A 25,214-nucleotide genomic window follows, 5' to 3' on the forward strand; every position below is an offset into this window, starting at 1 on the left:
ACCACATCACGCCACCCCATTCTTGAAACGCAATGATTTCCCAATCCACCCCACACTGACAGGCCTATCTCAAGACACAAACCAAAAGTCAACTACTTACATCAACACATGTCCGCCACACAGATACACTGGTTGGCATTGATTGTGTAAACCCACATTTTCACATGCATCAACCCAATGAGCGAATCCCACACATGGAACTAAGATATGAAAATGTATTATGTACAAAAATAAATAAATGAAATGAAATCATACAAAAATAGCACACATGAAATGAAAAGCATGTGCAAAAGATGAATGAATGAAAATTATAACCAATGCAAAAAAAAATTGAAAGAAAAACAGTCCAAACTCTCCCTCCACCAACGCAAATCCAAAGGAAAGGTAAAAAAAAAATTCCATTGCTTCATGTCCATAATGAAAAAAAAATAATAATAATCCATGATCAAACTATTCACAATCCATTGTCCAAAAGAAAAATCCATGAATCCATGTGCATAATCAAAAAAACATATCAAATCAATCCATTGTCCAACTATGTAAAGGGTCCATGAGCCCAACCAAACAAATGAAACCTACCTAAAAATAAAACTATATACAAATGTGTGTGGCATTGTCCATTGACCACAAATAAAAGGAAAAGGAAAAGGAAACCGAACTCTAAAAACTATTTACAATGGCAGCGGGCTAGTCCGACGGCTCACTTCCCGATTTCCCAGGCCAGGGCATCATCGAACTCCCGCTCGATGTCCCGGAGGCGGTCCTCTTCCATGGCCCTGAGGGTTCGCAGGGATGATGACATGTGGACCTACAGGTCCCTGCGAATTGCCTCGAGGCACTCGGCCCGCCTCAGAGCCCTACGCATGGAGTTCTCCGCCCTGACTATTGTGAGCCATGCCTCTTCTGCCCTCTGCCGCTCCGCATCTAGAGCATGGCCTAACCACTGCCACACGGAAGACACTTCCAGTCCTGGGTCCTCCTGCCCTCTGGCCGATGCCTGCCCCTCCGATGTTGAAGGCCCCGAGCCATCATGGCTCCCACCTTGTTGCTGCTGCTGCCGTGCCTCTGCCTGTGCCCTGGCTCTTGCTGCCTGCACATCCTCCTCCGGGTCGGGTGCAGTTGTTGAGGTGGCCACCCCTGCTGGACATCCGACTCCTGAGTGTGGCAGGGATGTGTCCTCCACCAGCCTGGCCGCAGGGTCAGAGGCAGCTCCACAGGGTACCCAGGTGATACATGGGTGGGAAGATGGCATGGAGGACGACTGGCGCATAGGGGGTTCAGGTGAGGAGGGGGTCGGAACAAGGTCCAGCAAACGGAGGAATCCGGCCCTGGTGACCCGTCCCAGTAGGTCAACTCGGTCAACAAGGCATTCGAGATGAGGTGCAGTGTCCTCACGAAAACACTGCAGGTCACCTCGCATGCCCGTTGATGCAACGCCATCCCACTCAGGACAGGCTCAACCCGGTCCCGGATAGCCACGTCCGCAGGGAGAGGAAGGCCAGTTGTTGTAAGCGGATCCCCTCTCTGAAAACGGGTCTGGACGTAGGCATCCCTGCTGGTGCAGGATGATGCAGTCACAGGATCGGGGACAGGATTACACACAGGCACCTCCGCGGTGGCCTGTGCTGCCTCCTGTCCCTGCCCCTGCACTGCACCAATAGCACCAGTGGAATCCCCACCTCCAGTCCCCATGTCTGTCCCTTGCACGGCCTCCTCCTCCACCAAACCCCCCACCAACCTGGATGACTCCATGCCATCTTCCTCCGTCGGACCCTGTGGGGTCTCAGCTGCCCCATCTGCTGCTGAGGCGTCCAACTCCGACCTCCGCCTCTTGGACCTACCCTTGGCAGCTGCGGCCTGGGATGCGACACCGGACTCCTCACTCCCTGACGAGATGACAACCTGGGAGGGGAGCCGGGCCTTGCGTCTCCGGCTGGTGGTGCGATCCCTGCCGCTGTGCTCCACAGCACCCTCTCCGCCCTCTTCATCAGTCGACGCTGCAGACAGGGAGAGACAGAACACAGGCACCAGGGCACTGTACATTGGACTGATACACACATGACAGTTGTACATGAGTGGCATTGTCAAACTTCAGACACGGCATCACACTCCACGACACACATGTCATTTTTACTCACACACATGAGCATTTCCACAGCAATATTGCACCAGGCAGCACCATCCATACACATACAACAGCCTGTACAGCCATAGGTGAGCCTGACATCACATGAAACACTGGGAGTGCACTAGATAGACATGCACACACGCCACCAAACTTACATGCATGTCTACATCTTCTTCAACTGTCGCAGGGATGAGATCGCCATACATGTCACATCTGACATTCAGCCTTCTACATAACAGTGCCACGTGCATTCATGTTGCATCACAGTTGCACACTTGTCAAATACACACACATGCACATATACACAGTGTAGATACATGCATTATGAACCACCATCCATGCCACAACCATGCCAATGTACATACACAGAAATTCAAACATGTGTGCTCCCACACCTGCATTTGCCCAGCATGCTTACCAACACATGCACCATCAGTGTGTCTCACACCTGAGAGGACTCACATGTGGCAGCCTCACACCCATGTTCATACACATCTCTACATGGCCAGACAAAAACACATGTGCAACCTGCACACTACTGGCACACCATGACACGCACAGCGTCCAATCACCATGCATGTACACTTACCGCTCGACTCCAGACGGGTCTCTCAAGGATCTGGACGTAGAGCGCTGGGCATATGTGTTCCAGGACCTCATTTGGTGGTCCCACAGCTGGCCCCGGCGCCCCTTGGCATCCACTGCCTTCGAGAGGCGCCGGCCCTTGTTGAAGGTCCTGGACCTGAAGTCCTCCCAGCGCTTCTTGACATGATGTAAGTCGAGGACTGCCACCCCCTCTGCGTTGATGGCAGTCACTATGTCCATCCAGATCCTGGTCCGTCCTTCATAGTCAGCGCGTGAACTTCCAAAGAGGGCATCATACTGCCCAAGGACTTGCTCCACCAGGACACCAACTTCCCTGGCACTGAAGCTGGTGACCCTCTGCCTCTCTGGCTGGGGGTTGCCAGTGGTGCCAGATGGTGTTGTGCCCGACATGGCAACCCCAGAGGCAGGAGTGGGTGGGCAACTGGGTCCTGGTGCTGGGCTGTGGAGCGATGGAATCCCAGTCGGGAGTCTTCGGTTCCAGCAGGGGTGGTCACAGCAGCTGCACCCCTGGCTGATGTGCAGACAGCAAATATCAGGGCACGTGGGCAGCAGGCACTCAGGCAGCAGCAGATGGCAGGTGGGAGCATGCTCGGGGCTCTGGGGGGCAGTAAATCGGCCTTCTGGGCAGGAGCGTGGTCTTCTGTGTGTTTTCGCGTGGCCAGCTTGATACGGAGTGATTTGGCACGTGAAAAAATTGCACGTCAGTCTGTAATTGGAGGAAAGGCCCTTAGCACGTAAGCGCGTCAGCACTCGTATGCGTTTTCATTGGACCAAAGTCCCTTAGCGCGTAAGCGCGTAAGTGACATTACACGCGCGGGCGTTTCCCACAACACGGGTGCATACTGATTCAGCACGTGAGAAAACTGCACATCACCATGCCATTGGAGGAAAGGGCCTTAGTGAGTATGACGCGCAAGCGTGTTTCCCTCAACACGGGTGCATGTTCATCGTACACGTGCAAAAAAAGCACGTCTGAGTGTCATCGCATGTAATTGGAGGAAAGGGCCCGCGTACACGCGTATGTGACGTGTACGTGTGGGCCGGTTTAAAAGCTATGTGTAGGACGCCATTTCCTTGTATGTGCTTTTTGTGGAGAACGAGTGGGTGAAATCTGTACTTCTTGTCAGTTCACACGCGATTACTTCACAGCGTTTCTAGTTCGTACTCCCTGTTACCTCTGACAGCTCTTTTCTGATTTTTTGTTGGGCCTGTTTCCTCAAACAGCGTTCACTTCTTCTTTTGTCCTGTCTCCTCAGACAGCGTACAATTCTTCTTTTGGTGGAGGTGTTGCCAACGCGCACACGCGTGTATTTTTCACGTTCTTTTTCCAGGCAGACGGTGAGTCACGCACATATTTAACAACTGTGCTTGCCCTGTGTGTCGCGTACCCCTTCAGAGGTTATTGTAGGCTACGTGTATGACACATATGCTTATTTTTGTGTTTGTGGGTGCCACAGCGTAGTGCGGGTTCATTATTTCACGCACGTGGTCTACGAGGGGTTGCGTGCATGTTATTTTTTGATTTTGGGCTGCCTGTGCGTTGCGTGACCCGTCATCTTCCCCCAGGGGTCACAGACAGCCTTGTTAGAGCACTAGGGTACGAATTCCATCTAGTACCCTACCCCTTTGACCCCCAATTGCCCAGGACAATAGTTTACTGCAACTCCCATACGCACAACAACATCAGTGCCATGGTTGGGAGGCGACCAAGCGGTAAGGGAGGCAAAGGTGGCCGACCCTCAAGAGGTGGCCGTGGTGGGCGCGGTAGAGGTCATGGCCGGGATTTGCAGGGTGCCCCTATACCCACATGTGCGGAGGACCAATCAGGGACACCCATGCCCCCCGCATGGTTGAGGGAAACATGGCTGATACCATCCCAGCTCAGCCCCTGTTGGACCAGCCCATTGTGGCACCTGACCTGGCACAGGATGACTCCCAGGCTGACTTCCAGGTCAGCACGTCTAGGCCACGTGTGGCGGTGCAAGTTGTTGTCACCAAGCCATGTGGATCTGGGGTAGCTATGTCATCTGCTGCCCCAAGTATGTAGGGTGGGGAGGCTGCAGGGGCAGATGCAGCTCCATCCGCCCCAGCTCTGACTCTCCCAGCCAGGACAGTGTCGGTCCAGGTCCATCAAACTGACGTTCCCCCTGCCAACATTACCCTGCAACCAATGCCTGCACCAAGACCTATTGCCATTGTGCATTCCCACACTCCTTCTACCCAGTCCACCGGCGCTTCTGCCCCTACTGACCAGAGTGGCATAAGCCACTCTGGCTCCGCTCCACCTTTAAAGAAGAGGAAGAAGGGTGCTCTGGCACAACAGGCTGAGACCCCAGACACGGCTACACACTACGGCACGTCAAGGAAGCCTTGCTTTAATGATGCGGAACTTGATGCACTTGTGTCCTATGTGTCGGCACATAGCCACGAAATGCTGGTGACTGCAGGGTCCAAGACCACAACTGGTCAACGTAAGGCACACTGGCAGATCATCGCCAACCGCATAAGTGGCCTTGGATTTGTGAGGCGCACAGCTGATGATTGCTACAAGCGGTGGAATGACCTGAAACGCAGAGCAAAGAACAAGCTGGCCTCAAATCATGCCGCTACTCTGGTGACTGGCGCTGGGTCTTCACCAGAGGACAACGAACTCACTGAACATGAGTCTGTTGCTGGGGCCTTCGTCACAGAGGAACAGATCCAAGGCCTGGGAGAACTACCTGATTACGATGCATTGTCCGGTGAGTGCCCATGCATGTGGGTGTAATCCATGTGTATGTTGTTTGGGTGACGGGTTCAGATTGAGTGCCAGGTGAGGGTGTGTGCACCTGAGTGGTATGGGTCACCCATGTGCTTCCTCCCATACATTCACGTGCCTTGGATTTGGGTATGACTGTATACCTTCTGGCCACAGTTGCCTATTAAGCCCACATTTGTGCACTTTACCTTAAACTGTTGTCTTGCAACTACATTGGTCTGATTCAGTAAGTGTTCAATCATGCTGATTGTTTGCACTCTCCCCTTTTTGCTAGACAATTTTATGCCCTATTGCGACATATGTGATATGCTTCGGTCATTGTTTACAGGCCACACTGGGGCACTATTATTACCTGGTTATGTTAATGATTACACCATTCAGGCTGATGGAGTATTGGCATGCATACAAATAATTATAAGGGGCTGTTTGCATGTGGAACATGACAGATGTTTCCTGTGATGTCAAAGTGACCAACCATTGATCAGCCCACAATGACTGTATTTTTGGACACAGGATGTGTTTCAGTGTGTGGCACACGCATATTTTGATACAATATTCAGCATTTATCTTCTCATCATGTCGATGTCACATGGATGTGTGACAGTACTCAATCGTTGACATATTGCTGTAGTTTAGTACTTTACCAGGGCTATGCTACATGACATCTGTGTGCTGCCATGTGTCATGTATGTGTATTGGACATGCCACTCACAGCCTGATGTGTGATGGCAGTGCTACCCAACATGCTACAAATGTGTTGCTTTTCCATCTTGCTCTCCCCAATGTCTGCCTTTTTGACTCCACTTCCAACTCTTTGACAGTGCAGGCATGGCAGGGTTATAGTCATGTGGGACATGTGTTGATCATGTACTGGATCTGTGACTTGTCACAGCCTATGTGTGTGCTATGGTGCTAATGCCTGTTTCCATTTGTTGTCTTTCATGTTTTTGCAGGTGATGACACACTTGATGCTGTTGAGGTTGAGGAGATGGTACAGACCCAGGAGGAATCTCTGGCACGACCGGGCACCAGCGGGGGACGTGGTGTGGTAGTGGGTGAGAACCCAATGTTACTGCAGACCATACTCTCCAGGGGTGTCTCTGGGTGCACCTCCCCAGACCTCTATTCGGGTGCTGAATCGGATGATGAGACTTACGTGCCATCGCAGGTAAGTGTTTCTGGCAGGGATTCTGTTCTGTCCAACCCACCTGCACCAGGGGGAGAACCCTCTATGGGGATGTCAGTGTTGGTAGGTGCGCCTTTGGTGGTTACTGATGCAGGGTCACACTCCACAGCATCTGATCATGTTCCTGGGCCAGCAGATCAGAGGGGGAATGCAGTCCTGCAGCCTCAGGCAGTGCCAGCACAGCAAGGTGCAGATCGCCTTGCCCCAAACAGGTGTGGTGCCCGTCGACGCAGTGGCCATGCGCCACAGGCAATACTGTATGGGAAAACTCCATGTACGGTATTGCAACCCAACAGGCAGCATCAGTAGAAATGATGGCTCAGGCAATGGAGACGGTGGCCACTTCCATTCTGCCCCCTGAAAGGCAGATGGAGCAACAACAGCAGGCAACAGACTCAATTTTCCAATCACACAGAGAAGACATGTTGGCGTTCAACAGGGACAGACGGCGGCACTGGAGACTCTGTGCCAATCGATATCAATAGAGTCCCAGGTCCACAGGGAAGCCCCAAGGGAAGAACTACATAACCTCAGGCAGACTCTGGTTGCACTTGAGGCTTCCAGTAATTTAAGGGCCGAACAGCAGCTGGAGCAGCTCACACGTTCACTCTCAGCTGAGCTGCATGCAACACGTGAGGAGATCCGGGCATCACGCGAGGCCATGCGTGCAGAAATGCAGGCAACCCGTGATGTGCTGCATGGGGATCTCCGCACTTTAATCCTCCAGAATCAGACCTTCCAGACCCGCATGCTTGCTACCATGGAGGACCATACCAGAGATTTGCGTGGGCTGCCTCCCATAGTGCCCCCGCCTCCTGATGCAGCAGCAGAGGATGAGCAGAACGACAGCAGTTCTCCCACAGTGTCATAGCCGTGCAGGCCATGAGCCTAAGGAGGGTTTTTTTTCCGCAACATCCACGCAGGTGGGTGTTGGTGTGCACCCTGTCCTCGAACCTCCTGGGTGGCCTCCCCCACCCCCCCTGGCCCCCACATGGCCATTTTTTTTATTATTTTTTTTATTTTTACAGTGTGTTGCCTTGTGTGGCTCCCGTGGGCATCCACTGTATTCAGGCTGGGCACATGCAGGCTTGTCCTGAGTTTGGGTTAGATGCTTGGGTTCATGAGACACACACCCCTCCTGCTTCCCGTTTCCATGGGCTTGCAAAGGGTGTGACCAAGTGACATTGAATTACACAGTGACGGGCTCCCATGAGCTGTGTGGGCAGTCTGTAGTCAATACTGTGTAGACATCCCTAGTGGATATTGTTGTTGTATTGTACACTGCATGGTGTATTGATATGCGCTTGTGCATCCATGTCTTCCTCCTAATCTGCAGGTTCCTTCCTCATGTCTTCACAAGGCTGTCTACTTTGCAGATGGAGTTCATGTTGTATGCAGTACACTGAGACATTTGCGTGGCAGTAACACTGTACAGTTGGAAGGGGTCGATGTGCTGGCGTATTCAGGTTGTAAGACTTGCACTACTTTGATTTTGTACTGTCATATTTTGCCACTGTTTCATCCTGTGTTTCTGTATTGTGTTGCTGGTAAGTATTTGTTCATGTGTGCTGTTTCTTATTGATTACTGGGAGCATATTGTCTGCGGCCTGTTTCGATTTTGGACAGGGCACTTTGTGACACTTGTGTCATGTGTTGTGCATTCATTTGTTTGCTTTCACATTGCATACCATGCCATGGTGTGTTGGGTAGCTGAGATTGGGAGGGGTTGGGTGACATGGCACTAGTTTCATGTTGTATTTTGCAAGGGGGTAGTCATTCATGCAGCATGAATATGTGTGTCTTTTTATCACACATCATTGGTTGTCTTTAAGTAGGTAGGGATGCACACAATGTAGCACTTCCAGGTGACCAATCTCAGGCTGGTATGGTAGTGACAGTTGACTGTCCCTTATGTCATCATCATTGATTGTCAGCAGGTATGTGCTAGGGCTGTGTGCACTCCGCAGGGGTGTGATTTTAGGTGAAGTAATTAGCCACCAGATGCGCACGAGCTGCCTCACCATGTGCCCTTTCCCCTCCCATGCGCTGCGGGCGTGCATGTGGTTGGGGATGTGGGGCACCACCATGTCCACCGGCAGGCCCCGGCATGTTGCAACGTTGTGCAGGACACATTCTGCCACTATGATCCTGCACACTACTGGGAGAGCGTATAGTAGCTGCCCACCAGAACGGTCAAGGGAGCGAAAGCGTGACTTGAGCACTCCGAATGTGCGCTCCACTATGCCCCGGGTTGCAATATGGGCTGTGTTGTATCTTGCCTCGGGTGGCGTGGTGGGGTTCCGAATTGACGTCATCATGTGGGTGCTCAGAGGGTAGGCACTGTCCCCTGGGGAGGTGATGATGGGTATCATTAGTGGGGTTGTGACATTACTCAGTATGTGACATGCATGCATGTGCAGAGGCATTTATACTCACCAAGCAGCCATGTATCGCCATGCCGCCCAGCTTCTAGGTCCCGGTGGTTTAGGGTTGACATTCTGTAAATGAAACTGTCATGGCTGGACCCTGGATAGTTGGCATATACTGAGGTGATGATTCCCTTGGCATCACATACTGCCTGGACGTTGATGGAATGCCATTGCTTGCGGTTTCTGTAGATGTGCTCAGATGCCCTGGGGGGACGTAGAGCCACATGGGTGCAATCAATGGCACCTAGCACTTTGGGGAATTGTGCCACCCCGTAAAAATCCTGAACGGCAGCCTGCCTTTCTGCAGGTGTTCTGGGCAGGTATATGTGCCTGCGGACTGATGGGCGTGCAGTCATGATGGCCAACACCTGCTGTAGGCAGCGTTACTGCGTGGCCTGTGACACCCCCCCCACTATAGCAGTTGTCCGCTGAAATGATCCAGTGGCCAAGAAGTGTAGTACATTGAGGACCTTCTCCAGGGGGCTGAGTGCTTGGGAGCGCAGGGGGGTGATGTGAGGTCATCCCCCCACTCACTGACCAGGTCGAGTATTATGTGAGGTGGAAACCTGTACCTCCCATACACCTGGTCATCAGGCATCCCAAAAAGGCTGGTTCTGGGTGTAAAAATTCTGGGCCTGACTATCCTCCTCCTCCTCCTGTGGTATCCCACGACCACTGCTGCTAGGAACGGTATATTCATCCTGGCGTCTGAGCTTGTTTGTTGTTTGTGCGCACTTTTATGCTGCACGGGTCCACGTACGCCTGCTTTCTGCTGGCGTACGTGTTCGTCTTCTTTGGCGCACGCGTTAGCCCTGTTCGATTCCATGAATACATGTTTTGAACGTGCGTGTGGGCGTTCCACGCATTTGCCTCCTGTACTTCCCCTGTGACACCCACATTTTCACGCGTTGTTCCCCATTCCGCGTGTCACGCACCCTGTTCCGCCTACTTTTGTTGTGTGTGCCGCGCTTTGTGCGATTTCGCTGTGGGCGTAGCGCAGGCTGTTTGGAGACGTGTGCGCCAGCGTGCACCACGCAGAATTTTGGCGCACATCCTGGGATTTACACGCGCACGGACTTCCATGAATCGCTGTGCGTGGGTTTCGATGCGATTTTCGCACTTGCGCTGCGATTCGCACGCTTTCGCATGCCTGAACCAAAAATGTCAGCGCACATTATTTCCATGAATCGGCCTGCATATTTCCACTGATAATTGAATTTACACTCTAATTATAAAAACAGTGTCTAAAATGATCACTATGCACAGTCTAGTTTACATCCATTGAACCTTGCAGTCAATCGGGTACATTACTATAAATGGTCGATGGCAGCAGAGTCCTTGCTCAAGGGTGAGTGATTGTCATTAAACCAATCACAGGTGTTCTAGCCTCTCAAATCTTCAAGACTACAATTAAAACATCCAAAACCTGACTCTCCAGGAAGTGCAAGCACTGTTCAAAAACAAACAAATGAAAGTTACATTTGCAATTGAAATATAAACTCAGCAAACCCTGTCCCTGTGATAATCCAGAAAGGTATTTAACGTTATGTAGCGCTTCATATATGGTTTGTCCAACATCTAGGCACTGTGATTATTATAACTCAGTCGATACTCAGTTAACCGACCTCTGAAAGAAGTTATCCAATCATATCTTAATCATAGTCCGGGTAATTCATAGAATTTTGCACAAAACTGGCGCACGCGGCTGGCGCAGAGTGTGTGCGTGCGAATGTCTGCGCCAGCCGCGTGCACTAAAATCGATTTCCGCACGCAGCGTATTCATGGATTTTAGCCTCCAAAACCAGCCGTGGTGCAGAGTGGCACAGCGACCCTGCAGCAGCGCCAGTTACGCCCCCAAGAACGCCCTTGCGCAAGGAAAAGCCATCAAAATCCCCAATTCAGCGCAAAGGCCCGTGCTAACCCTGGACCAGTTTACAGGGCTGTCAAACAGCAAACACCAAGTGGGGAACGTGTATTACTGGGGTTCGCGTGAAGTTTGACACGCAAAAGAGCCCTGTGCGAGCGGGGTATGCGTATTATGGGGTTCGCGGGAAGTCTCATGTGCCATTTCAGCAGGGTACGTGTATAACTGGGGTTCACGGGAAGTTTGACACGCAAAAGGGCCCTGTGCGAGCGGGGTACATGTATTATGGGGTTCGTGGGAAGTCTCACACGCCATTTCAGCAGGGTACGTGTATAACTGGGGTTCGCGGGAAGTTTTACACGCGAAAGGGCCTTGTGCGAGTGTGGTACGTTTATTCCTGGGGTTCGCGTGAAGTTTGACACGTGAAAGGGCCCTGTGCGAGTGGGGTACGTGTTTTATGGGGTTTGCGGGAAGTCTCACATGCAATTTCAGCAGCGTACGTGTATTATGGGGTTCGCGAGACGTCTCACACGCGAAAGGGCCCTGTGCGAGTGGGGTTCGCGGGAAGTCTCACACGCGATTTCAGCAGGGTACATGTATTATGGGGTTCGCGGGAAGTCTCACACGCCATTTCAGCAGGGTACGTGTATAACTGGGGTTCGCGGGAAGTTTGACACGCGAAAGGGCCCTGTGCGAGCGGGGTACGTGTATTATGGGGTTCACGGGAAGTCTCACACGCCATTTCAGCAGGGTACGTGTATAACTGGGGTTCGCAGGAAGTTTTAGACGTGAAAGGGCCCTGTGCGTTCGGGGTACGTGTATTCCGGGGGAATGTGTGTTTTTACATGCAAAAGGTCCCTGTGTGAGTGGGGTACCTGTATTCCTGGGGTTCGTGTGAAGATTGACACGCGAAAGGGCAACGCCCATGCGCGACACGTCACAGACGCGCTTACGCGCAAAGGGCCTTTGGTCCAATGAAATCGCGTACGTGTGCTGACCCGTTTATGCTCTAAGGGCCTTTCCTCGAATTACACGCTGACATGCAAATTTTTCACATGCCAAATCACTCCATATCAAGCTGGCCACGCATACACACACGGAAGACCACGCTCCTGCCCTGAAGGCCATTTTCCTGCCCCCCAGAGCCCTGAGCACGCTCCCACCTGCCATCTGCTGCTGCCTGACTGTCTGCTGCCCACGTGCCCTTCTATTTGGTGCCTGCACATCAGCCATCTGCAGGGGTCCAGTTGCTGTGTCCACCCCTGCTGGAACAGAAGACTCCCGACTGGGATACCATCGCTCCACAGCCCAGCCCCAGGACCCAGTTGCCTACCCACTCCTGCCTCTGGGGTTGCCATGTCAGGCACATCTCCATCTGGCACCACTGGCAACCCCCAGCCAGAGAGGCAGAGGGCCACCAGCTTCACTGCCACCGAAGTTGGTGTCCTGGTGGAGCATGTCCTGGGGATTTATGATGCACTCTTCGGAACATCACGCGCCAACAAGGAAGGACGGGAGAGGATCTGGGACGACGTAGTGGTTGGCATCAACGCGGAGGGGGTGGCAACCCGCAACATCAAGCACGTCAAGAAGCGCTGGGACGACTTCAGGTCCAGGACCCTCCACAAGACCCAGAGCCTCGCAGAGGGGGGCCGGGCACGCATGAGTAACATCCAGATGAGGGTCCTGGAACGCGTACACCCAGCGCTCCACGCCCAGATCCTTCGGAGGCAGACCCGTCCGGAGTTGAGCAGTAAGTGGCCAAGCATTGCTTTGTCAGACAGGGCATGTTGCAGTGTGCTGCTAGTCTGATGCTTTTTATTGTCTGAAGGACTTTATACCTAATATTTGTATGTGCCAATTATATTATTGATTACATATGTTCTTACATGTTGGATTTTACCATGCTTTTCACTTTCTTGACATAAAAGTTTCATTTCGATTCCAACATTTTTTCTTGTTTCTTTTGAAGGAGTGTCTAAATACACACAAACGCATGCAACCTCTATAACCTGAATGGTTACATGGGTTTGGACCAAGTGAATGACTTTAATTCATTTACAGTTCACATTGGCCAACCTCTGACGTACCAGGACCTTTGCTTTGTTGTTTATATAGCTAGTCTGATGCTTGCCTGTACGTGTGACATAGGCCATGTATGGATGTGTGTGTGCAGGGACATCATGGTCATGCATGTGAGACCAGTTATGTGTGAACCACATGGTTGGTGCATGTGTTTTAATGCAACATGGGGAGCTCTATGCGGAATGCACACATGAAAGCATGGCTGTCTCTGTTCCTGGACATGAAGGGGGGGTGAGGAATGGGTGCTGATGTCATGTACTTGTATGGTGCATGTGTGTGTGTGTGCCAGAGAAGTGTGTGTGTGACTTTGAAACGCTATGGCTGCATGTGACTTTGAAGGCAACATCTTGGTTTACAGGGGTCCTTCTACATGGATGTTGATGTTGACTGCAGGCGCTGGGACTGTTTCTGCATGGGTGTTGTGTGCATTGACCCATGGGTTGTGGAATGGCAGGATGGAAGTGACATTTCACAGTGCCACTCATGTGTTATTGCTTCCTGTCTAGGGTATTCTGTACTGTACCCTGATGCTTGTGTTCTATGTCTCCCTCTATGCAGCGTCAAGTGAAGAAGAGGGCGGAGACGGCGCCGTGGAGCCAAGCGGCGGGGATGCCTCCACTGGGCGACGACGCAAGGCCCAGCCACCCTCCCAGGTATTACCATCATCCAGGACCGAGGGGGCTGGTGCTGTGTCTGCCACTACGGCTATGGCGGAAGGGCCGGGTGAGCCCCCACAGGGGCTTCCAATGGCGGAAGACGGTGTGGAGACATCCAGGTTGCTGGTCTCCACAGAGGAGGAGGAGCCCGCTACTGAGCAGCACATGGGGCCTGGTGGGGGTAGTACCACCGGTGCAAGTGGTGCAGTCCAGGTCCAGGGGCAGGAGGCAGCACAGGTCACCGCGGAGGGGCCTGTGCATGTCACTGTCCCTGACCCTGGGACTGCACCACCATGCACCAGCAGGGAGGCCCCGTCCCAGGCCCGTCCGCAGGTAGGGGAGAGTGCCATGTCATCTGCCTCTCCACTACCTGCGGACGAGGGGTCCCACAAACGTATGGGCTCTGACCTGGTTGGTGGGTCCCAAATGTGTTGCGCACTCTGGCAGACCTCTCCTCCTCTGTGGAGACTATGCGCCAGTCGTTCTCCACACCGTCTTCTGGCCCAGATTCCACCAGGGCCCCCTGTGCACCTGGCCCGACCAACACAGCCAGCTTGGTGTAGCTCACATCGCTGCCACAGTCGGGAGTCGTTAGCCCAGCAGGGGTGGACACCACAACTGGAGACCAGCTGATGGAGGATGTGCAGGCACCATCAGACACGGCACATGGACAGCAGCAGCAGGAGCAGGCTCTAGGTGGGAGCAATGATGGCTCGGGGCCTTCAACATTGGAGGGGCAGGCATTGGCCAGAGGGCAGGAGGACCCAGGACTGGAAGTGTCTTCCGTGTGGCAGCGGTTAGGCCATGCTATAGATGCGGAGCGGCAGCGGGCAGAAGAGGCACGGCTCACGATGGTCAGGGTGGAGAACTCCATGCGGAGGGCCCTGAGGCAGGCCAAGTGTCTCGAGGCAATTCGCAGGGAGTTGGAGGAGAACATGTCGTCGTCCCTGCGAACTCTCGGGGCCATGGAAGAGGACCGCCTCCAGGACATTGAGCAGGAGTTCAATGATGCCCTGGCCCGGGACATCCAAAAGTGAGCCGTCGGACTAGCCCACTGCCCTTGTAAATAGTTTTTAGAGTTAGGTTTCCTTTATGTTTTACTTTTATTTGTGGTCAATGGACAATGCCACCCAAATTTGTATATAGTCATATTTTTAGGTAGGTAGGTAGGCAGGTTTCATTAGTTTGGTTGGGATCATGGACCCTTTACATCCTTGGACAATGGATTGTATATAGTTTCATCATGTATCCTTTTTTTGTTTGTTTTGCATTATGGACATGGAGCAATGGAATTGTTTTTCAGGGACAATGGATTGTAAATAGTTTGACTATGGATTGATTTTTCTCTTTTTTTTGGTTACGAACATGAAGCAATGGATTTTTTTTTTTTAACATTTCCTTTGGATTTGCGTTGTTGGAGGATGACTGGACAGTTTTTCGTTCAAATTCATATGGATTGGTTATCATTTTCATTCAATCATCATTTTCACATGCTTTTCATTTCATGTTTCATATTTTGGTATGCTTTCATTTCATTTTTGATTTCATGTACATAATACATTTTCATTTTTTAGTTCCATGTGTGGGATTCGCTCATTGGCTTGATGCATGTGAAAATGTGGGTTTACACAAGCAATTCCAACCAGTGTATGTGTGTGACGGACATGTGTTGATGTACATAGTTTTGACTTTTGGTTTGTGTCATGAGATCAGCATTTCACTGCTGGGGGTTGGGGGTACATGGGGACATGAGTGGGGGCCTGCTGGCAGGTGCCCCTGACTGCTGGGGGGTGGGGGCGCAGGGGGACAAGAGTGGGGGCCTGCTGGCAGGTGCCCCTGACTGCTGGGGGGTGGGAGTGCAGGGGAACATGAGTGGGACATGAGTGGGGGCCTGCTGGCAGGTGCCCCTCACTGCAGGGGGGTGGGGTTGCAAGGGGACATGAGTGAGAGATGAGTGGGGGCCTGCTGGCAGGTGCCCTGCACTGCTGGGGGTGGGGGTGCAGGGGGACATGAGTGGGACATGAGTGGGGGCCTGCTGGCAGGTGCCCCTGACTGCTGGGGGGAGGGGGTGCAGGAGGTCATGAGTGGGACCTGAGTGGGGGCCTGCTGGCAGGTGCCCTGCACTGCTGAGGGGTGGGGGTGCAGGGGGTCATGCGTTGTTGATCAGTAGTGCAAGGTGACATGTGGCTTGGCTGGGGGGCATGCCCATGGTGGATGGGCTGCCTGCGGGACATGACCAGGGGTGCAGGGTAGTCCCCTGTGCTGTAGGCTGCCTGCAGGGTCCATGGAGGGTATAGAGGGAACACCTGGGAGGACCCACACTGCCAAATCACGTGTAGGACTCCCCTGCACCCGAAATACACGTACCCTGCTGAAATTGCATGTGAGATTCCCGTGAACCCCATAATACACGTACCCTGCTGAAATCGCGTGTGAGACTTCCCGCGAACCCCAGTTATCCACGTACCCTGCTGAAATCGCGTGTGAGACTTCCCGCGAACCCCATAATACACGTACCCTGCTGAAATCGCGTGTGAGACTTCACGCAAACCCCAGGAATATTGGCCCTGTGCGAGCGGGGTACGTGTATTATGGGGTTCGAGGGAAGTCTCACATGTGAAAGGGCCCTGTGCGAGTGGGGTACGTGTATTACTGCGGTTCGTGGGAAGTTTCACACGCAATTGGCTTGGGTACGTGTATTTCAGGGGTGCATGGGAAGTTTCACACGCGATTGGCCTGGGTACGTGTATTTCAGGGGTGCGCGGTAAGTTTCACACGCGATTGGGCTGGGTATGTGTATTTCAGGGGTGCGCGGGAAGTTTCACACGCGATTGGGCTGGGTACGTGTATTTCAGGGGTGCGCGGGAAGTTTCACACGCGATTGGGCTGGGTATGTGTATTTCAGGGGTGCGTGGGAAGTTTCAGATGCGATTGGGCTGGGTACGTGTATTTCAGGGGTGCACGGGAAGTTTCACACGCGATTGGCCTGGTAACTGTATTTCAGGGGTGCGCGGGAAGTTTTACACACGATTGGCCTGGGTACGTGTATTTCGGGGGTGCGGGAAGTTTCACACGCGATTGGAGCAGGGTACGTGTATTACTGGGCTGTGCATGCAGTTTCACATGCGGTTTTGCTGTTAGAGCGGGGAACGCGTATTTCGGGGGTGCGCGGGGAGTCCTACATGTGAATTGGCAGTGTGGGTCCTCCCAGGGGTCCCCTCTACCCCCTCCATGGCCCCTGCAGGCAGCCCACACCACAGGGGACTACCCTGCACCCCTGCTCATGTCCCTTATGGCAGACCACCCACCATGGGCATGCCCCCCAGCCAAGCCACATGTCACATTGCAATATGATAACCAACTCATGTCTCCCAGCACCCCCCATCATTGACAGGCACCTGCCAGCAGGCCCTGACACATGTCCCTCAGCACCCCCACCCCCAGCAGTGAGGGGCACCTGTGAGCAGGCCCCCACTAATGTCTCCCAGCCCCCCAACCCCCCATGATTGACAGGCACCTGCCAGCAGGCCCCGACACATGTCCCCCAGCACCCCCACCCCCCTGCAGTGAGGGGCACCTGCCAGCAGGCCCCCACTCATGTCCCCAGCACCCCCACCCCCCAGCAGTGAGGGGCACTTGCCAGCAGGCCTCCACTCATGTCCCCCAGCACCCCCACCCCCCAGCAGTGAGGGGCACCTGCCAGCAGGCCCCGACACATGTCCCCCAGCACCCCCACCCCCCAGCAGTGAGGGGCACCTGCCAGCAGGCCCCCACTCATGTCCCCCAGGACCCCCACCCCCCAGCAGTGAGGGGCACCTGCCAGCAGGCCCCCACTCATATCCCCCAGCCCCCCCACACCCCCATCATTGACAGGCACCTGCCAGCAGGCCCCGACACATGTCCCCCAGCACCCCCACCCCCCAGCAGTGAGGGGCACCTGCCAGCAGGCCCCCACTCATGTCCCCCAGCCCTCCACCCCCCCAGCATTGACAGGCACCTGCCAGCAGGCCCCGACACATGTCCCCCAGCCAACACGTCATCACAATCCAGATCCCTGGCTCTTATGGCCACCCAAATCTCACTCCACGCCACCCCAGTCCAAACACCCAACCAAGCTTTACATCCACTCCAAATTGAAATCCCCATTACATGATAGATCACAAATAAGCAGTATGTGCATGAGTACAAGTCTGTCAGACCCACACAATGGCAACACATGACTGAGAAAACCCACATTGTGACATGCATGAAACCAATGAGAGAAGACCACACATTGAAGTAAGAAACAAAAATGTATTCAAGTCAAAATGAAGGGAATGAAATCAAAACACACAATAATGCCAATAATAATCAAAATGCAGCATGTCCCAAAAAATGATAAATAAATAAAATGAGAATCCAAATTAATCCAAATGAAAATGTGTCCAAAGTCACCGTCCAACAAAGCAAATCCAAAGGGAAAGAAAAGCGTAATATCCATTGCTCCATGGTGAAAAAAAAAAAGATGAAGGAGAAAGATCCACTGTAAAACTATGTACAAATAGCAAATCCAGGGTCCATGAGCCCAACGACATAAATGAAATCTGCAATGAAACCTACCTAATTACTAACTATATAAAAAAATGTGGGGCATAGTCCATGCGCCCCAAATGAAAGAAAAAAGAAATGAAACTTAACACTAATGAACTATATATAATGGCGGCAGGCAAGTCCAACGGCTTACTTGTTGATGTCATGGGCCAGGGCATCATCGAACTCCTGTTCAATTTCTTCGAGGCGGGCCTGTTCTCTGGCCCTGAGGTCTCGCAGGGATAATGCCATATCCACCTCCAACTCCCTGCGAATTCCCTCGAGGCACTCAGCCCGCCTCAGCGCCCTGCGCATGGAGTTCTCCGCCCTGACCATTGTGAGCCGTGCCTCCTCCGCCCGCCGCCGCTCCGCACCTATACGCTGGCCCAACCGCTGCCACACGGAAGACACTCCAATTCCAGGGTCCTCCTGCCCTCCGTCCGATGCCTGCCCTTCTGATGTAGATGGCCCTGAGCCATGATGCCTCCCACGTTGAGCCTGCCGCTGCCTCCGACGCAACTGCCTCTGCCAGCACCATGGCATACAGGCTGATGGAATCCACCGACGCCATCGTGCACGTGCCCTGCCCGATGATGCCGGCACATCCTCCATCTGCTGGGGTCCAGTTGCTGGGATCTCCACCGAGCTGGCTGCTTTGGTCAGGGCAGGTCCACAGGGGGCCCTGGTGGCATCTGGGCCGGAAGACGGCATGGAGAACGACTGGCGCATAGTCTCCACAGAGGAGGAGAGGGCCGCCAGAGTGGCCTACACATGTACAAAACCCCCGACGATGGACACTCTCAACTGGGCCACGTTGGCACGCTGCTCTTCGTGATGACGTGCGTGCTCCCCCCCGGGAAGCACGCACGTCATCACGAATGTCACGCGTGCGCAACGCGACACCAATCAGGACCTTCTGCATACGGTCAGGGGCCCCCTCGTCCGCAGGTAGAGGAGTGTCAGATGACATGGACATCCCCCCTACCTGCGGACGGACCTGGGATGGGGCATCGCTGCTGGTGCATGGTGGTGCAGTCACAGTGTCAGGGGCAGTGACATGCACAGGCCCCTCCACGGTGACCTGTGCTGCCTCCTGCCCCTGCCCCTGGACTGCACCACTTGCACTTGCACCACTTGCACCAGTGGTACCACCCCCACCAGGCCCCATGTGCGGCTCAGTAGCGGCCTCCTCCTCTGTGGAAACCACCAACCTGGATAGCTCCACACCGTCTTCCGCCGTTGCAAGCCCCTATGGGGGCTCATCCACCCCTTCCGCTGCAGCCGTAGTGGCAGACGCAGCACCAGTACCCTCACTCCCGGACGATGTTAATTTCTGGGAGGGTGACTGGGCCTTGCGTCGCCGGCCGGTGGGGGCAATGATTTTTGCAGCATAGAAGTGTGTCTTTTGATGACACAGCATTGGTGGTGTTTGTGTAGGTAGGGATGCACACAATGTAACAATTCGAGGTGACCAATCTCAGGCTGGTATGGTTGTGACAGTTGACTGTCCCTTATGTCATCATTATTGATTGTCAGCTGGTATGTGCCAGGGCTGTGTGCACTCGACAGGGGTGTGATTTTAGGTGAAGTAATTAGCCACCAGCTGCATACGGGCTGCCTCACCCCGTGCCTTTCCCCTCCCATGCGCAGCGGGCGTGCATGTGGTTGGGGATGTGGGGCACCACCATGTCCACGGGCAGGCCCCGGCGTGTTGCAACGTTGTGAAGGACACATGCTGCCACTATGATCCTGCACACTACTGGGGGAGCGTATAACAGCTGCCCGCCAGAACAGTCAAGGGAGCGAAAGCGTGACTTGAGCTCTCCAAATGTGCGCTCCACTATGCCCCGGGTTGCAATGTGGGCTGTGTTGTATCTTACCTCGGGTGGCGTGGTGGGGTTCCGAATTGGCGTCATCATGTGGGTGTTCAGAGGGTAGGCACTGTCCCCTGGGGAGGTGGTGATGGGTATCATTAGTGGGGTTGTGACATTGCTCAGTATCTGACATGCATGCATGTGCTGTGGCATTTATACTCACTGAGCAGCCATGTATCGCCATGCCGCCCAGCTTCTAGGTCCCGGTTTAGGGTTGACATTCTGAAAACAAAACTGTCGTGGGTGAACCCTGGATAGTTGGCATATACTGAGGGGATGATACCCTTGGCATCACATACTACCTGGACGTTGATGGAATGCCAGTGCTTGCGGTTTCTATAGATGTGCTCTGATGCCCTGGGGGGACGTAGAGCCACATGGGTGCAGTCCCCATTCCCGTGGAGTCTGGGGTTTAACGAAATTACCGGCACCTGATTTCCCAGCCGCCGGACTTGAAATAACACGGTGGCACCGGGAAGTCAGGCCATAGTAATTTTTTATGGGTCTGGCGGCAACCCGCCGGTAGCACCGGCACGGTTACCGCTGGACCCGTAATGAGCCCCAATTTCTTTTTTAAGTAATAGGGCCCCCCCTCAACTCCATGAGGTGTGCGTGTATGAGTCTATGGTGAAAGGGTGCACACTCAAATGTATAGCCGGCTGCCTGTGTGTGTATGGTGAAAGGGTGCACACTTAAATGTATGGGTGGCTGTGGGGGTGTGCCTGCATGGTGAAAGGGTGCACACATAAATGTATAGGTGGCTACCTGTGTGCCTGTATGGTGAAAGGGTGCACACTTAAATGTGTGGATGACTGGGTGTGTATAAGGTGAATGGTGTGTGCTTGTGTACAGGGGCACAAGAAAACCTTCATTTCGGGGGGGCTAACCCTTCAAATGTTGGGAGAGGCACTAACTTCACATGCGGTGGGGAGGGGGAAACTTATTTGTGTGGGCGCATCCAAATTATTTACGCATTTTAATGAGACTATTCTAGTGCAGATTCAATGTTACAAGCAGTTAACTCTCTCCTATAAGTCTCCTGTTCCCTCTCTACCCTTCCAATGACTGCCCTGGCATGCAAGTACTAAACCCACATCACGATTTCAATCGCCTAAACAATGTGGCATTTGAATGCAGGTACTAACAGTGAAATGCTTTACGTTGGTAATTGCTGGGTTCTTGTTAACAGCAAAAACCAGGTGCCGTTTAAAATCTGTGTCCTGTTCGGTCTGGCAACTGCTCTAAAGGTTAGCCAAGTTGAGTCAATATAGCCCAAAATGTCAGGGGGGTAGTGCTGAAGCCCAGTCAACTCAATGGTGTTGCGCTACTACTTGTGTTTAATGCCTTGCTTACTCCTAGCCCTATTCTTCCTCGTCCCAGTACTTATATACGAGGCAGTACGTGTGTTTGAGGCACTCTGCCTCATACAAAAGTACTAGGAAGAGGTAGAGGTACATGGAGGTAATGCCTGATTTAGCTACCTGTAATCTTCATCACTCCTAGTCCCACTGTTCCTCATCCCAGTACTTACCTATGAGGCAAGGAGCCTCACACGAAAGCTCTGGGCCAAGGAAGAGGGACGCAGAGGTAATTCTGGGCCAAGGAGCTGATTGTGGAGGTTGGGGTGGTGGGTGGGAGGGAGAGTGGATGTGTGGGGGGGCAGGATTGTGTGATAAATCATAATGGTTGTCCATGTCCAGGCTAAGCAGGCATGATATGTGGTATTAGTGGCTAGAGAGGCATTTTGATTTAGCCAGTCTAGTCATTCCTCAGTTTGGTATGACTTTCTTTTAACTGGACATTTCTGATAAAGTAGTCCTGCTAACTTTAATTACCTGGCTAGATTGGCATTTGGGTGCTGCCAGTCTAGCCATTTCTTACTGCGGCATTGTATATTTTTTGGGCATCTGTGATAAAATGATATGATGTGATTCAAGTCATTTATAATGTGCCTGTACACAAGTGTACACAAGGGAGGGATGAAAGAGGGAGGACAAGACAAATGATCTCACTAGGCCTTGTGTCATTGTGAGAACGAGAAGTGCAAGGGAAAAGGAAGCAGGGAAGTGCAAGTGAGAGGGGAGGGGAAAACAGGGCAGCAATGCTCTCAGTAAGTGCAGCCAGGGCAGAGCAGCTATTGGTTGTGCAAGGAGAACAATGGACTGCAGGGTTACAGTTACAGCCCCTAAGTGCATGGTAGGCCCGGAGGCAGTGCAAGGGTGACCAATCAAGAAAGAGCCTGGACTCAGGGAGACTCTGAGGGTAGCCAAGCAGCCAGTCAGTACAACAGACAGGTAGGTCAGGTAGGTCAGCAGGGGGGGAGAGAGAGCGATAGCAGCAGAGAAGAGGAAAGCTTTTAGCTGCTTCCGAAACTTCAGGTTGTCCGCCTCAAGTTTGAGAGGGGCAGGGAGGCCATTCCAGTTGGAGGCACCAGAAGAGGAGAGAGGTCTACCCCCACTCTCTGCCTGGAGAAATGTCTAAGCCTTAGAGAGTTGGAGGTAGCTGAGTGAAGGGTTAGAGAAAGAAGGTATTTTGGAAGAGAGCATTGGATTTAGTGTTGGCACTGGCCCCAGAAAGCCTTGTGGGCAATGCAAAGGTTCTTGAACTTGATCCTTGCAGCCAGTGGAGAGATTTCAGGGCTGGAGAAATACAATCCCAGGGCTTGAGGCCAAGGCTAAGTCTTGCAGTCCTGTTCTGGATTATTTGCAGATGACGGAGACTAGAGGAAGACAGATTGGGAAAGTGGCTGTTGCAGTAGTCCAGCTTAGAGACAGTGAGCTTCTGGTGGAGAGTGAGAAAGGGAAGAGTCCCTTTGAGGAGGAGCAGCTGGTAGTGGGACTTCTTGGTGATGTCCGAGATGTTAGGAGAGAAAGAGAGTGTGGCGTTGAAGATGACACCAAGGTTCCGCGGCCTCCCTGACCCACATGTTTTGGGCCTGCCCGAACATACGAACCTTCTGGTCGCAAATTCAGACCAAGGTAGCAGAGGAGGACATAACGCTAGACGTGCAATCCCCCAAGGCATGTCTATTGGGCTCGTACCCACGAGGGAAAAAAAACAAACCTCTCAACAGGCTCAAAGACTTGATGTACATCCTCGCAAAAAGGCGCATCGCAATGGCCTGGAAGTGTCCCAGGGCCCCTAAACTTGTAACATGGTGGGAGGACCTTCGCAGATGGACTGTGGCTGAAACCGGGGCCTGGGAGCTGGCGCAAAGACAGCAAAAAATAAATGACTCGGAGGACCTCCTGCAGTGGATGGCCCTCACAACGGCCCTGTTCAGTCCTAAGGAAGCCAGCACCTCAGGCGAGGACCCGGACAGCCCGGGCTCACCCTAAATGCCAGCTGCAGACTGCGCAACCCCGGTCCGGGTTCACTTGGGGAGGGAGGGAATGGGAAATTATTGTGGATATTTAATTGATTGTCGTGTTGATGATACTGGTTGTGTGTTTTTATGGAAAAAACAATAAAAATATATTTAAAAAAAAAAAAAGAAGATGACACCAAGGTTTTTTGCCTCGCAGGAAGGCAAAGGAAGAGGGCCCAAGGTGGTCTGCTATAGTGAGAGAGGAAACACAGTGGCAAGGGTCCCAATGAGAAGGATCTCTGTCTTACTGGCATTAAGGCAGAGATTGTTGGAGGCGCACCAATCCTGAATCGTGGATAGACAGTCAGGAATGAGCAAGAGAGGAGAGGAGGATGAGGGGAGCCTGAAGGAAAGCTGAGTCATCCGCACAACACTGAAAGTTAGAGGATAAGGTAGAGATCAGGGAGGCCAAAGTGGCCAAGTAGAGGTTGAAAAACCAGCGTGAGAGGATAGAACCCTGGGGAATGCCACAGGTAGAGAGAGGTGGCGGAGAGAATGGGACCACGATCGACCTGGGAGCGGAGTGGCGGTCCAAGTGAAAGTAGGTCAGTCACTCTAGGGTCTGATCTGTGATGCCCAGGTTCTCACAGAGTCGATTGATCAGGATGGCGATGTTGACCCTGTCGAAAGCAGAGGAAAGATGAAGGATGAGAATAGAAGGAATGCTGGAATCAAGGTTAGAGAGCAGCACAGGTGTTAAGGAGAGCAGTTTCCATGCCTCTGGCAGCTCTGAAGCCAGACTGATGGTCATGGAGACAACCAACAGATTCAGTGTGGAGAGTAAGCTGGGAGATGGCAAGCTTTTCCAAGAGTTTGCTCAGGAAAGGTGGAGATTGAGCGATAGTTTTCCAGCAGGTAGGATCAGCAGACTGCTTCTTGAGGAGTGGGTGCACAAGGGAGTGCTCAAAGGGAGAGGGGAACATTGCAGTGGCGAAAGAGTGATTACAGAAATCGGCCAAGGCTGGAGTGAGGGTGTCAATATGGGCTTTGATGGTTCTGGAGGAGCAGCGGAGCACCTGTTTGGACGACACTTTCATAGATCGGACTTGTCTAGAAACCTCGTCAGGTGTTGTCAGAGAGAAAGAGGAAAAAGGAGGAGGAGAGAAGAGATGGCCAAAATGGGCCGAGAGAGGAAGAGGACATAGAGGACAGGATGTCCTGAGATTTAGCAGAGAAATGAGAGGCCAGAGCTGTACATAGGGCATGGGAGGGAACAGAAGAGGTATAGACCACAACAGGATTGACCAGTTCCTTGCAGATTTTAAAGAGTTTGGCCATGTTGTTCGAGGCCATGGAGACACATGCTTTATTGTGTGCTCTCTTCTTGATGAGTGTTATTGCTTTGACTGGCATTTTGCTGAAAACAGTCTAGGTATGTCTAAATGTGGCCTGGCATTCTGTACTATAATGTTATTACGTGTTTACACTGGTCTACATTGTGCAGCCAGTTGGAAGCATTAATGTTCCTGTGCACTGTTCGTGACTTGCATGTATTGGATTGTGTTACCCTACAAAACAATTGCAAACACTCTGGCTTTATAGCCAATTTATCTCAGAAAGTGTGCTGTATATTGCATTAAAACACATATTTATATCTTTTTCCTAGTGCAGTGTGCGGCATACCCCTTCAGCAGCACGTTCATGCGTGTTGTGCAAGCGTGACAGTCTAGGCCGGCCCAGAGTGTGGCGCAA

The sequence above is a fragment of the Ambystoma mexicanum genome, chromosome 9 (genome assembly GCF_040938575.1).
Source record: "Ambystoma mexicanum isolate Mex_15411 chromosome 9, UKY_AmexF1_1, whole genome shotgun sequence".
In the NCBI taxonomy this organism is placed as follows: domain Eukaryota; kingdom Metazoa; phylum Chordata; class Amphibia; order Caudata; family Ambystomatidae; genus Ambystoma; species Ambystoma mexicanum.